The sequence below is a fragment of the Triticum aestivum genome, chromosome 3B (assembly GCF_018294505.1).
Source record: "Triticum aestivum cultivar Chinese Spring chromosome 3B, IWGSC CS RefSeq v2.1, whole genome shotgun sequence".
NCBI classification, from domain to species: Eukaryota; Viridiplantae; Streptophyta; class Magnoliopsida; order Poales; family Poaceae; genus Triticum; species Triticum aestivum.
Window position 1 is genome coordinate 304,618,127 of NC_057801.1, and position 14,608 is coordinate 304,632,734.

Genomic DNA, 14,608 nt, shown 5'->3' on the forward strand with positions numbered 1-14,608 from the left:
GACGACGAGGCGGAGCCGATGAGCATGACGGTTGCTCGAGGGACGGCCGGTGAGCGCGGTGGTAGTGTGCGGTGGCGACGGAGGCGTTCGGGCGCGAGAGGGAGAAAGAGCAGAGAAGGGGGAAAGGGTCGGGAGAGAGTGAGAGAGAGCCAGGGGTGCATGGCGTCTCCAGGTGGTCGAGGAAGCGAGCAGGGAGGCAGGAGGAGGTGGAAGCAGGAGGTGGCCGCGGGTGCGCGCGCAGGCGACACGCCTCTTCCTACTGGTGCGAGGAGGAAGGCGACAGGGAGGAGGCGGTGGTGGGCTGGGCCGGTCAGCTACAGTGCTGGGCCGGTTGTGCTGCAGGTAAGCGTTAGGTAACTTTCTTCTCTCTCTCTTTTGTTTCTTTTCTATTTCTGTTATTTTTTTTGGTTTAGTTTGGAAACTAAACCATTTTAAAACTTTCTGTAAAATTTTTATGTGAACTCAGAGAGCTAGTCCAAGGTCACATGCAAACTTACAAAATATTTGAACATTATTTCTTATATAGCAGAAATAATTCCAACCCAAATATATAACTGATTTAAATCAAAGACCCAAAATAAATTATTTCTGTGACTCCAAAAATATTGGTTTGAATTTTACCTCATGCCAATATTTTCACAGAATAATAGGAACAATTTCTTGGCCTCATTTGATGAGATTTAAATGTTGGTTATTTTTAGAGGTTTTTCTGAGGCTTTTGAAAATTCCTCAATTCGAGTTTCATTTGAATTTAAACATGATGCACACATGGAAGCTAGCATAGGTCAGACCAGAATTAGGGATGTGACAGCTAGTCACCGTTAGAGAGGTGGATGTTACCACGAAGGAACACCAACACCACGAAGGCTCACCCTATTCTCCCTTTGAGACAACACCAAGGAGGCGTTTCTCAACCACTAGTGGTAGACCTTGGGGTGGTCTCCAAACCCTCACAAACTTTTCCGAGGGTAATCACAAAGTTCGATTCCTCTCCGAATGACTCCTACCGCCTAGGAGTCTCCAACCTCCAAGAGTAACAAGAACGATGGGGGAAAGCTCAAATCACGAATTCCTTCGGTGCAAAGAAGGGAAAGGAGTGGATCTATCACTTGATTGGAGAACTTCTCTCAAATGCTCCTAGAACACTTGGGAATCTAGGATTTGGTGTAGGTGAATGAGAGAGAGAGTGAGGAGTGTTCTTTGTAAGCTCAAAGTGAATGGTCAACCTCCTCCCGTGGAAGGGAAAGGCATATATATAGTAGGTGAGAAAAGGTGACCGTCTGGGATACATAAGTGCACAGGATAGGTCGGACGTCCGAAGAACATCGGACCTCCGGAGGCACAAATAGGTCCGGACGTCCGACAGTCATCGGACGACCGGCCGCTGTGAACCTATGAGCCATGACCCAGTACACAGGACACAGACGTCCGAGACCGGCCGGACATCCGGGCCTCGGACGACCGGAGAGTCCGGAAATCTGTAAAAATGGTTCTATTGTGAAAGTACCGGACGTCCGAGGGGTTCCGGATATCCATTAAAAACACTCTGTAAAGGAACACCAGACGACCGGAGGGAGCCGGACGTCCGGGCAGCTGAGAGGGACCAAACGTCTGTAGAACCCGGACATCCGGAGGCAAAGTATAGGAACAGTGGATTTTGAGCAAGTTTTTCACTAGATCCAACGATCCCCTCTTAATAGTGCGGGATCCCTATACTCAAGAACAAACCATAAATGAGGTCAATGTCTTGTATATCCACTCTTGAGTTATATGCTTTTTGTCCCTAGTCATGATCCATGCACACGGTCTTTGAGACATAATCCTGAGATATACTTGATAAACATGATTAGTCCCTAGCATATGTGTTGTCATCAACATCAAAATAATTAAGGGCATGATTGCACTTTCACTAGCTTAATGGCTTTAAAGGAAGAGCTGCTAGGGAGACAACCCAGAAGTTTTAGAGAGTCATTTATTTCTGTTGAGTGCTTTTATAGAGTTTAAAAACAAAAAAACAAAGAGGGGAACTCAAAACTTTTCAAGAAGGAAAGTGAAAGTGAGAAAGACAAGCATTGTTGAAGTGGGAGAGCTCCTTCAACTTTGTTCATGCTCACGGAAACTTTGTGAATATTAATTACAGAAACTTTTCATCAAAAATAATTATCACCTTGTACAATTCCATTGCATTATAAAAATAATGTGCCAAGGTTTGCCTTTAAGATGTTTACAATGCTTGTTGGTTTGTATGGTGCAGGACAGAAACTTTGGCTGTAATGCACGATTTTACATTTTTAACTGGAACGTCAAACGGTTCTGATTATTTTTGCAATGTATTTATGTACACATTTTTTATTTTTCATAATTTTGGTAGAATTTGTGCAGTACCAGAAGTATGGTGAATGTTCAGATTGCTACAGACTGTTCTGTTTTTGACAGATTCTGTTTTTGATGCATAGTTTGCTTGTCTTGATGAATCTATCAATTTATATGAGTGGATTAAGCCATGGAAAAGTTATTCTACAGTAGACACAACACAAAAACAAAATACGAAATGGTTTTCAACAGTACTTAGAGTAGTGATTTGCTTTATTACACTAACGGATCTTACCGAGTTTTCTGTTGAAGTATTGTGTGGATGAAGTGTTTGATCGAGGAGGTCTCGATATGAGGAAAAGGAAGAGAGGCAAGAGCTCAAGCTTTGGGATGCCCAAGCCACCCCAAGTAAATATTCAAGGAGACTCTAGCGTCTAAGCTCGGGGATGCCCCGAAAGGGATCCCCTCTTTCTTCAACAAGTATCGGTATGTTTTTGGATTCGTTTCGTTCATGCGATATGTGCAAATCTTGGAGCGTCTTTTGGATTTAGTTTTCACTTTTCTTTTATGCACCATGCTGGTATGAGATAATCCTTGGTTGATTTATAGAATGCTCATCGCACTTCACTTAAATGTTTTGAGTGCGGATTTATAGAATGATCTATGTGCTTCACTTATATCATTTGAAGTTTGGATTGCCTGTTTCTCTTCACATAGAAAACTGCCATTTGTAGAATGCTCTTTTGCTTCACTTATATTTGTTAGAGAGTGGGCATATATTTTGTAGAAAGAATTAAACTCTCTTTCTTCACCTATATCTATTTAGAGAGATGACAGGAATTGGTCATTCACGTGGTTAGTCATAAAATCCTACATAAACTTATAGATCGCTGGATATGATATGTTTGATTCCTTGCAATAATTTTGCGATATAAAGGTGGTGATATTAGAGTCATGCTAGTGGCAGACTGTGGATTAGTAGAAATACTTGTGTTGAGGTTTGTGATTCCCTTAGCATACACGTATGGTGAACCACTTTGTGATGAAGTTGGAGCACAATTTTATTTATTGATTGTCTTCCTTATCAGTGGCGGTCGGGGACGAGCGGTGGTCTTCTCCTACCAATGTATCCCCCTAGAAGCATGCGCGTAGTACTTTGTTTTCAATGGCTTGTATATTTTTGCAATAAGTATATGAGTTCTTTATGACTAATGTTGAGTCCATGGATTATACGCACTCTCACCCTTCCACCATTGCTAGCCTCTCTTCTGCCACGCAACTTTCGCCGGTACCATGCACCCACCATATACCTTCCTCAAAACAGCCACTATACTTACCTATCATGGAATTTCCATAGCCATTTCGAGATATATTGTCATGCAACTTCCATCATCATCATATACAAGACTTGAACATTCATTGACATATTGCCTTGCATGATCATAAGAGAGCTAGCATGATGTTTTCACGGCTTGTCCATTTTTTGATGTCATTGCTACGCTAGATCATTGCACATACCGGTACACCGCCAGAGGCATTCACATAGAATCATATATTTGTCCTAGATATCGAGTTGTAATATTGAGTTGTAAGTAAATAAAAGTGTGATGATCATCATTATTAGAGCATCGCCCTAGTGTGGAAAGGATGATGGAGACTATGGTTCCCCCACAAGTCGGGATGAGACTCCAGACTTAATGAAAAAAAAAGGCCAAAGAAGACTAAATAAAAAAAGGGGGGCCAAAGAAGCCCAATCATAAAAAATGAGAGAAAAAGAGAGAAGGGGCAATGGTACTATCCTTTTACCACACTTGTGCTTCAGAGTAGCACCATGTTCTTCATACATAGAGCATCTTATGCTTTCACTATCATACACTAGTGGGAATTTTCATTATAGAACTTGGCTTGTATATTCCGATGATGGGCTTCCTCAAATGCCCAAGGTCTTCATGAGAAAGCAAGTTGGACGCACACCCACTTAGTTTCAGTTTGAGCTTTCATACAATTATAGCTCTGGTGCATCCGTTGCATGGCAATCCCTACTTACTCACATTGATATCTATTGATGGGCATCTCCATAGCTCGTTGATACGCCTAGTTGATATGAGACTATCTTCTCCTGTTAGTGTACTCCACAACCACCATTCTATTCCACATATAGTGCCAAGTCCATGGCTCACGCTCATGTATTGCGTGAAAGTTGAAAAGTTTGAGATTACTAAAGTATGAAACAATTGCTTGGCTTGTCATCGGTGTTGTGCATGATTAAATACTTTGTGTGATGAAGATAGAGCATAGCCAGACTATATTATTTTGTAGGGATAACTTTCTTTGGCCATGTTGTTTTGAAAAGACATGATTGCTTTATTAGTACGCTCGAAGTATTATTGTTTTTATGTCAAATGATAGACTATTGCTTTGAATCACTCGTGTCTTAATATTCATGCCATGATTAGACATATGATCGAGATTATGCTAGGTACCATTCCACATAAAAAATTATTTTTTTTATCATTTACCTACTCGAGGATGAGCAGGAATTAAGCTTGGGGATGCTGATACGTCTCCGTCGTATCTATAAATTTTGATTGTTCCATGCCAATATTCTTCAACTTTCATATACTTTTGGCAACTTTTTATACTATTTTTGGGGACTAACATATTGATCCAGTGCCCAGTACCAGTTCCTCTTTGTTGCATGTTTTATATTTCGCAGAAACCCAATATGAAACGGAGTCCAAACGGGATAAAAACAGACGGAGAATTATTTTGGAATATTTGTGATTTTTGGGAGGAAGAATCAACGCGAGACGGCGCCCGAGGTGGCCACGAGGGTGGCCCACGCCACCACTTTAAGTGGGCGCGCCCCTGACCCTCGTGGGCCCCTCGTAAGGTGGTTGATGCTCTACTTTGGCCGCAAGAAAGCTAATTTTTGGAAAAATATCTAGGCGAAGGTTTCAATCCAATCGGAGTTACAGATTTCCAGATGTAAAAGAAACGGTGCCAGGGCAGAATCCCAGAACGGAGAAACAGAGAGAGATAGAGAGACAAATCCAATCTCGGAGGGGATCTCGCACCTCCCACGCCATGGGAGCCAAGGACCAGAGGGCAAACCCTTCTCCCATATGGGGAGAAGGTCATGGAAGAAGAAGAAGAAGGGGTCTCTCTCCCCCTTGCTTCCGGTAGCGCCGGAACGCTACCGGGGGCCATCATCATCACCGCGATCTACACCAACACCACCGCCATCTTCACGAACATCTCCATCACCTTCCCCCATCTATATTCAATGGTCCACTCTCCCACAACCCGCTGTACCCACTACTTTAACATGGTGCTTTATGCTTCATATTATTATCCAGTGATGTGTTGCCATCTTATGATGTCTGAGTAGATTTTCGTTGTCCTACCGGTGGTTGATGAATTGCTATGATTGGTTTAATTTTCTTGTGTTTATGTTGCTGTCCTATTGCACCCTCTGTGTCACGCAAGCGTGAGGCATTCCTGCTGTAGCGTGTTGCAATACGTTCATGATTCGCTTATAGTGGGTTGCTTGAGTGACAGAAGCATAAACCCGAGTAAGGGGGTTGTGGCGTATGGGATAAAGGGGACTTGATGCTTTAATGCTATGGTTGGGTTTTACCTTAATGATCTTTAGTAGTTCTGGATGCTTGCTAGAGTTCCAATCATAAGTGCATATGATCCAAGAAGAGAAAGTATGTTAGCTTATGCCTCTCCCACATAAAACTTGCTATCGGTCTAGTAAAGTATTCAACTGCTTAGGGACAATTTCAAAACTCCTACCACCACTTTTCCAGACTCTCTATATTTACTTTATTGCTGCTTTATCTAAACAGCCCCTACTTTTTATTTACGTGTTCTTTATTATGTTGCAAACCTATCCAACAACACCTACAAAGTACTTCTAGTTTCATACTTGTTCTAGGTAAAGCGAACACTAAGCATGCATAGAGTAGTATCAGTGGCATATAGGACTTGAGAGAATATTTGTTCTACCTTTAGCTCCTCGTTGGGTTCGACACTCTTACTTATCAAAAGAGGCTACAATTATCCCCTACACTTGTGGGTTATCATAAGACGCCTGTGCATTGCACGGAACATCAAGATGCATATTTTACAAAACACCTGTTTTTATTGACCCATGCAGGAGTAATCCTGATAGGGGCAGAGGTGTCCCGTCTTTCGATGAGATGGTGGCTATCGTTTATGGTGGAGTAGACTTTGATGATCCGACTACGAACGTGCAAGGACGTCGCGCCTTAGCAATCGCAAAACCATCTCCGAGAGGTTATTGACCATGCCGGAGCATGATCAACCTGACCACAAGGGTCTATCTCCTGCAAAATGAAGAACAAGCAAGAAATTGAAATTGCAGTCTGGATATTGTGAATAAAAGAGGAAAGCTTTATTGATCAAGTGGGGTTCTGTGACTGCTTGGTCTGGTCGTTGAACACGAACGAAGTACGCAAAGGTGCATCTATGGCGAACTTTTAATCTAAACAAAACCCCAAAGTCTAAACGACGCCCTAAGGGCTGTATATATGGAGGAAGAGGGTGGAATTTCGTGGCCCTTGGGGCAGGGGTCTGAAACCAACACTATCTCTTGTTTCCCCAAACATACAGACTCTAAAAACAGCCTATACTTATGTATTTCTAAATTACATGGGCCTAGCCCAATAATAAGGTGACACAACACCTATAATAGCCTCTGGACGAAATTTATGAAGTGGCATCTTGTATATTTCGTCCAAGACATCATGCACTCATTACGGTGGCTTCAAAGTCCTGAAATCATCGCTTGAAACTCTGTTCTTGTTTCCCTTGCACATGCTGTCATCTCCATGCTTGTTCTTGCTCCAATGTTTATCCTTCTCCAAGCTTGGCCCTTCATTTGTAAGCAAAACAAATGTATCCAATTTAGGCAGCATCATATTCTCGTGAACATTAGAATCATTACCAAGAAATGAAAGTACCTGGTAAATTAGTTGGCGTGCACTAGCTTTAGTAATTGGTCCAGTATGTATAGTTGGAGGGGATGTGAGTGTAACAATGGTATTGATGTCCTCATCAAATCCCATGTGTAAAAACTAATGATATCTCGAGAATTTCATTGAAAAAATGGTATCTCGAGAATTGCATCAAAAAGTGATATCTCGAGAAAGATGAGAGATAAGGTGAGGAGGAGTGGGGCGTGGGGGTGACTGGTGGTCGGACTGGGCGGATGCATGGGGATGGACGGCACCGGTAGCAGCCACCATGCCAGACAGTTCAAGAGACTTCCTTTCTTCATTGCTCAGCAATGAGGTTGTGGGAGATAATGATGAACGAGACAAGGCCTTATTTGCAAATGTGGAGAGGGGTGTGGGTATCTTTTTGCAATATTGCCATATTTTCTTTCCTATCCGTCAGATATAGATCCGACGGCCTATATTGTATGATGGCAGGCACACCATCATCACCAACTCTGTTTTTGACCGTCAGATTTGAGAGTACCATACACAACATGCAGTGGTTAGTTCATTGCATGCAATGCTATTAATTAGCAAATAAACATTAAGTTCTCTCGTTTTCCCCTCCTTGGTCATGGTGCACAACTTAAGATGACTTATTCACCTAGATGGTGGGAGTACAATCATGGTGGTTTAGAAAAAATAAACAAAATCGATAATCAGAAGCTAATTCTTAAAGATCATTTCTTGCAAAGCACAATAAGTGTTATTTCTTCAAGTTTTGGATGTAGGTTGAATAGTTGAACGCTTTTGTTTGCAAAATATACTTTTTTATCTATTTCACCCGGGTGCTTGTGAGCTCCAGAGAAGAAATAATATCTGAAGAAACCTATCGATACTCGTTACACATGAGATAACCCCCACATACTTCGTCAAACTAAAAAACTCCCCAATCAAAGCATTTCACTGTTCCTTGCAATGCACGGGCACCTTACTATATATAGTACGACCATAAAATTAACTAACACTATATATAGTACGATAAATGCTCATGCATGTCATAAAAGATTATATCATTGAAAATTATGTTCAAATACAAATCAAATGATATAGTTTTTGTTGACATGCACTAACATTTTGTCAGTAAATCAACAGTCAAATTAAATGGGGGGCTAATAAACCACGACCGAGGTAGTGCTAGTGCAGAGGGCGGCGCTGCACGGGAGTGTCACCCCGCTCGTGCCGAGGTAGTAGAGCCATCCTATCACAAAACCCCACCACACCTAGTAATAACCGACCTGGTAAAATAAACGGACAAGCAACCATCACATCCCTCTGTTTTTTTTTTGCATTTCATTTCTCTGCATTTACTTTGTCCGGTTCATCTCACACAATAGATCCCTAGCTAGTATCCCTATCTACTACTCCAAGGGATATTTCTTTTGGCGGCTTAAACAATAAGCCGTCTCTTCCCCAGCTTTTCCCATAAGACTAGTGACAATGGAGAGTAACATAAGGCGCCTCACTCATTCATTTGAGCTTCTACACTACTACCTCTGTCCTGGTTTATTAGTCACCATTGTAATTTGTGCTAAATTTTGACCAATGATTTAACTGATAAATGTTAGTGAATGTCAACAAAAATTATATAATTTTTGGTGGCATGCATAAACATTTCATTATTTAAATCTCTACTCTTATAAAAAACAGAGTTGGTGATGATGATGGTGTGCCTCCCATCCTGCAACATAGGTCATCTAATTTATATTTGACGGATAGGAAGGAAACTATAGCAATTTTGCAAAAAGATATCCACAACCCTCTCCACAATTGCAAATTAGGCCTTCCCTTGTTCACCCTTTTATCTCACAAGATAAACTACTCATGCAAATGCATTTTGATGTTCCATGCAACGCACGGGCATCTTGCTAGTTTTGGTCCAAATTTGACACAGATTACAATGGGGACCAATAAACTAGGACCGAGGTAGTAGTTATGAGATTACTAATCTAGAAGCCTAAAAGAACTGGCCCCTGGCAGTCCTAGTAGTACTACTCTACTGAAGTTAGAATTCGAATTGCATGGCACAACTTGTTAGGCAAAAAATTTGATACAGGGTGTATGAAGCGGTTTGGGAATTTGTAACATACCAAATTTTCAATTTGGAATGTTATACATTAGATCATGATTGCATATCATATTTTACTGCATTTTGGCCTGATACTAGAAATTCTACGCAACTCAAGGACCCACAGAGAGAGTTGGGGATTTCGTTATTTTCATATTTGAGTTTTTCTCAAATTTTGAAAAAAGGATCATTTGATTTTAATTATATTATCTTCGAATATTTCTTTTATAAAAAAAGAGAGGGAATAAAATGAATTTCCCAAAATAAAGAAATATTGGATATTTCAAATTAAAATCAAATTAGAATTTTATTCGGAGTTTTATCGCTATTTTATTTGAATTAGGAAAAATATTTGTTTTTCAAAATTGCATTAGAGGCACAAATAAATGTTCACTCTATCCGCTATATTTTTAGAGGACGGGGAAAATTTATTTCAGGATTTTTGGAGTCCGTTTAGTATTTACTTTATTTGTTTTTCTGCGCGGAATTATTTTAAAAAAAGCCAACCGACTTACCGGGCCGTGTCTGACTTGGACACCTCATCCCGGGAAGCCTTTAAAGCATGAAGGCTTGAGCTGCCGCCAGCTCCACCCAAAACCCTAGCCGCTGCCTCGCCTCGGTTTCCGCACCGCCGCCGCCGGAATTCGCCGCCGCTAGAATCCGTCGTCACCGTCGGAATCCGTTGCCGCCGCCGCCGAAGAGCGCCACCGCCGCCGCGACTCGCCGTTGACGCTGTGTCCCCTCGCCGCCCCGCTGTCCGTCGCCGTCACAACCACCACCGCCTCCCGCCGCCCACCGGAGACCGCCGTCGCCGACCGGACCCTCTTTCTGTCTAACCAACTTAAACAAGTTTTTGCTACTGTAAAATTTGACTTAAGTCCAGATTAGTAAATGGATCTTGTTTCTTTCGCAGTTTGAGTTTCGTTGCTTCGTTTGATTTGATTATTTTTGCAAACTAGAGTTCTTGAGTTGAACTTTCTGGTTAGATCTTTTATTTGAGTTTTACCGTGCTTCTTGTTGAGTGCTTATTGTATGCTTGTTGTTTGCGATAGAGTACCCGGAGTGGGAAGCGTGCTACTACGGGTCTCTAGGTTTCACGGATCATCAGCAAGGCAAGTAACACTTTCATCATACCTCTTTACTACCCACTTTTATTGCATTAGATCAATCCTCAAACAATTGCATGGTTAGGATCTGATTAGTATGTGGGTTTTTGGAAGTAGATGAGGTAGTACGTACCTATTGTCCTGTTTATTATACAACCTTTGGGAGTTACTTATACGTTGCTTGTATTGCTATGCTATGCTTCTAGATGTGGATTGTGTGAGTGTATCCATGACAGATGTGAGTATTGTTATTTAATGGTCAACTTAAGGTGGCTACTTTAATACACATCTGGGTGGATTGAGGCACCTGGGGAACCCAGTGTTGCCTATTTTTTGGAAATCCCGGGGTACCGTCTGATTCTCCTATTAGCCGCCACCCAGGGTCAAAGGGATCATAAGATTATTCATGCTAGAAACTTTCCTGTGCAGCCACAAGCTATTATGGGCTCTAGCATAGTTGAGTAAGTTGCAAGACCTCTTTCAGTGGAGGGCTAGCAGTTGTAGCGGAAAGTAGGTGTAACTATCCATCCAGAGTAAAGAGCTATTGTTTCAGAAAGACTGTGTCTCGTTTCTCCGACCATGGATGTATTCGAGTCTTATGGGGAAAAGTGTGCAAACCTCTGCACAGTGTATAAACTAATCATGGCTAGCCGTGTCCCCGGTTATGGAAGTTTTGAGTATCTAGTTCTTGGATTATCATGTGGATCTCATCACTCTTAATATAATTTGATTGGGTTTAATGATGATGCTTAATTGGGATTGAGTTGGGTGAACATTCTCAATGTTTAACAACCACCAGGATAGTTCAATAAAATTTATTCCTTTGTTGTAGGGAAATTGGCTTTATGCAAAACTATAACCATAGAGCTTACCACCAGCCATATATGCATGTAGTGATCGCATTATTCTGTTCATTACTCTCTGGGGTTACATTGCCAGCATATTCCATGTGTTGACCCGTTTCGGGCTGCAACGTTCATGTTGCAGACATTTCAGACGACGAGTAAGGTGCCTTAGGTTCTGATCTTTCACTCAGTGATATTGTTGGAGTTGATGGACTCACTTTATCTTCCAAGCCTTACGTTGTTATCGTTTTTAGATGGCCTTAAGCCATATTTATTGTAATAAGTTCTCTTTTGGAGACATTCGATGTAATAAGTGTTTGATTGCTACTCTATTATAAATCCTTCAAGTATTGTGTGTGTCAGCATTACCGATCCAGGGATGACACTGATGCACACAGATCAGACTGTTTGAGGTCTGGATGCTACAAGATGGTATCAGAGCACACGCTGACTGTAGGAGACGACCACTAAGCTAAAGCCCTAGATCATTACTCTCTTCTCATTTCTGACTGCTCTCCCTTTTCTACTCTTTAGGATGGGGGATGCAAGGAACAAGTTCGCACAACCGGATGAAGATACACCTTTTGGACACCACTTGAAGGAAGTTACTAGATACCTAAACATCAGAATACCAAATTTCACTGGGACCTACATCCCCACTTTACCAGAAGAGGAGCGTTGGATGATTCGAGTTCAAGTTCCAGGAAGGACGTTCATGCCAGTCACTGATCCCATAGAGTTTTCCTTTAATGCACCAACCTGGAGTCTAGGAAAGAGCATGGCAGCCCACATCACCATAGGACGCATTGGAGAAGTTTACCACAAGGATCTCAAGGACACTATCTACCAGATTTGTGGGCACTGAGATGAGCAATGGGAGATGATCAGCACCAGGAACGATAGGTCTATTGCCGCTTTCATCCAGGAGTTAAACCAGCACATTCGTCGCACGGAGAACCAGATGTGCGCAGGCATGACAGATCTGTAGAAGGCAATGACCAGGATCACGGAGCTGGAGGAAGAACTCAAGACTACATGCGATGGATATGAGGAGGAAATGATGGTACTCGTGGAGCTGAATGACGATCTGAAGAAGAAGCTAGGAATATTCATGGGAGACCCCGCACGAGGAGGAGAAGACGACGATTCCGCTTGCCCGGAGAACTAAGTCATCATCGACGACACCGACTCGGACCCCGACGATAGCGATGATGACTTGGTTGATGAAGCCAGAGCAGATATCATGGAGTCTTCTACCGATCAATTTTTTCAGTCGACCACCATATCAGTAGTAGTATTCCCCCATGTATATAGTATAGTCCGAGCACTTTTGTAACGATAGTTAGACCGATGTATGCCCTTGTTTGAATTGATTGAAGTGATATTGTTTGTGTTTGTCTCATGTGCATATGGGTAGTGTTTTCCCTCTAGATATAATTCTATTCTATTTTCTCATCTTTTCTAAACCCATCAGATGCCTCCGAGACCCAATAATGGATTTGCTTTCCCACCGGAGCTCACTCAGTTGAACCAGCAGAAGAATGCATTGATGCAGATACTAGTCTAGAATCAGAATCAGGGGAACAACAACAACAATAACAACCCACCACCACCACCACATGTTGATCACTTAGCCCATTTCTTGAGGCTGAATCCACCAGTGTTCTCCAGTAGCATCGAGCCGATAGTTGCAGATGATTGGCTCCACAAGATTGGAAGGGAGTTGACCACTGCAGGATGCACAGATGCGGAGAGAGTGTGTTTTGCCGCACATCAGCTTGATGGACCCGCAGCATCATGGTGGGAGAATTTCACAGCTACTTACCCTGTCAACAATGTCACATGGGACCAGTTTCAGCAGGCTTTCCGTACTGCCCATGTTTCAGCACGAGCTATGGCCATGAAGAAGCGTGAGTTTTGCAACTTGCACCAAGGAGGACGTACAGTTGGCCAGTATGTCGATGATTTTAGTAAGTTAGCACGTTATGCCCCAGATGACGTTGCTACGGATGCAGCTAAGCAGGAGAAGTTTCTGGAAGGACTGAATGATGATCTGGGCATGCAGTTGATGGTGGCAACCTTCAACAACTACCAGGAGTTGGTAGATAGAGCTCTCATGATTGAAAGGAAGCAGCAGCAGATTGACAATTGCAAGAGGAAGTATGGACAAGGGAAGTACAATTCTGGAGCCGAGCAGAGGCCTCGTTTTACCCCGAACTCGGGAGGACCTTTTCAGCATAACCATGGAGGTCACAACCACAATGGAGGAAGTTCGCATAACCATAGTGTCCCCAAGAATGGGAATGGTAATGGAGGAAGCAACGGCCAGAACCGTTCCAACCCAGCAACGCCCGCCAAGAAGGATCTAAGTCACATTACTTGCTACAAGTGCCAGAAGACTGGACATTATGCCAATGAATGTCCTGAGGCTAAGAATGGAAATGGCAATGGATGCTTTGTGAAGAATCCTAACCCTTTCAACAGGGGACAAGTGAACCACGTTAACGTGGAGGAGGTTGAAGCACAGCCCGATGCACTAATAGGTAAGTTTTTGGTTAAGTCATTGACTGCAATCGTTCTTTTTGATACTGGTGCATCACATTCATACATATCAAAGGGATTTGCGGATAAGTATAAACTGCCCACCAAAGTTCTTAGAACGCCTATGTTAGTAAGCTCGCCGAGAGCGGAATATATGGCAAGCCAATGAAGTTTTCAGATGCCATTGACCATAGATAGGCATGTTTTCCCCTCAGACCTGATAATTTTGGAGTCGCAAGGTTTGGATGTGATTTTGGGTATGGATTGGCTATCGATGTATGGAGGAAACATCGATTGCGCCAGCAAGTCGATTATGCTCACCACCCCAGAAGGAAGGAGGATTAAGTATGCATCCTGGCATGTGCCGAAGAGGACTCAAGTGAATTCCTGATCATGAGTTGTACAGGAGGAAGTACCGGTGGTGAAGGATTTCTCTTATGTATTTCCAGAAGAGTTGCCAGGGATGCCACCGGATAGAGACATTGAGTTTTTGCCAGGAACAGGGCCAATATCTAAGAGACCATACAGGATGCCTGCAAAGGATTTGGAGGAAATTAAGAAGCAGATTAAATAGTTACATGATAAAGGCTATATTCGCCCAAGTTCGTCACCTTGGGGATCACCAGTGCTTCTAGTGGAGAAGAAGGATGGATTGTTGAGGATGGTTGTTGATTATCGAGGAATGAATGAAGTGACAATGAAGAACAA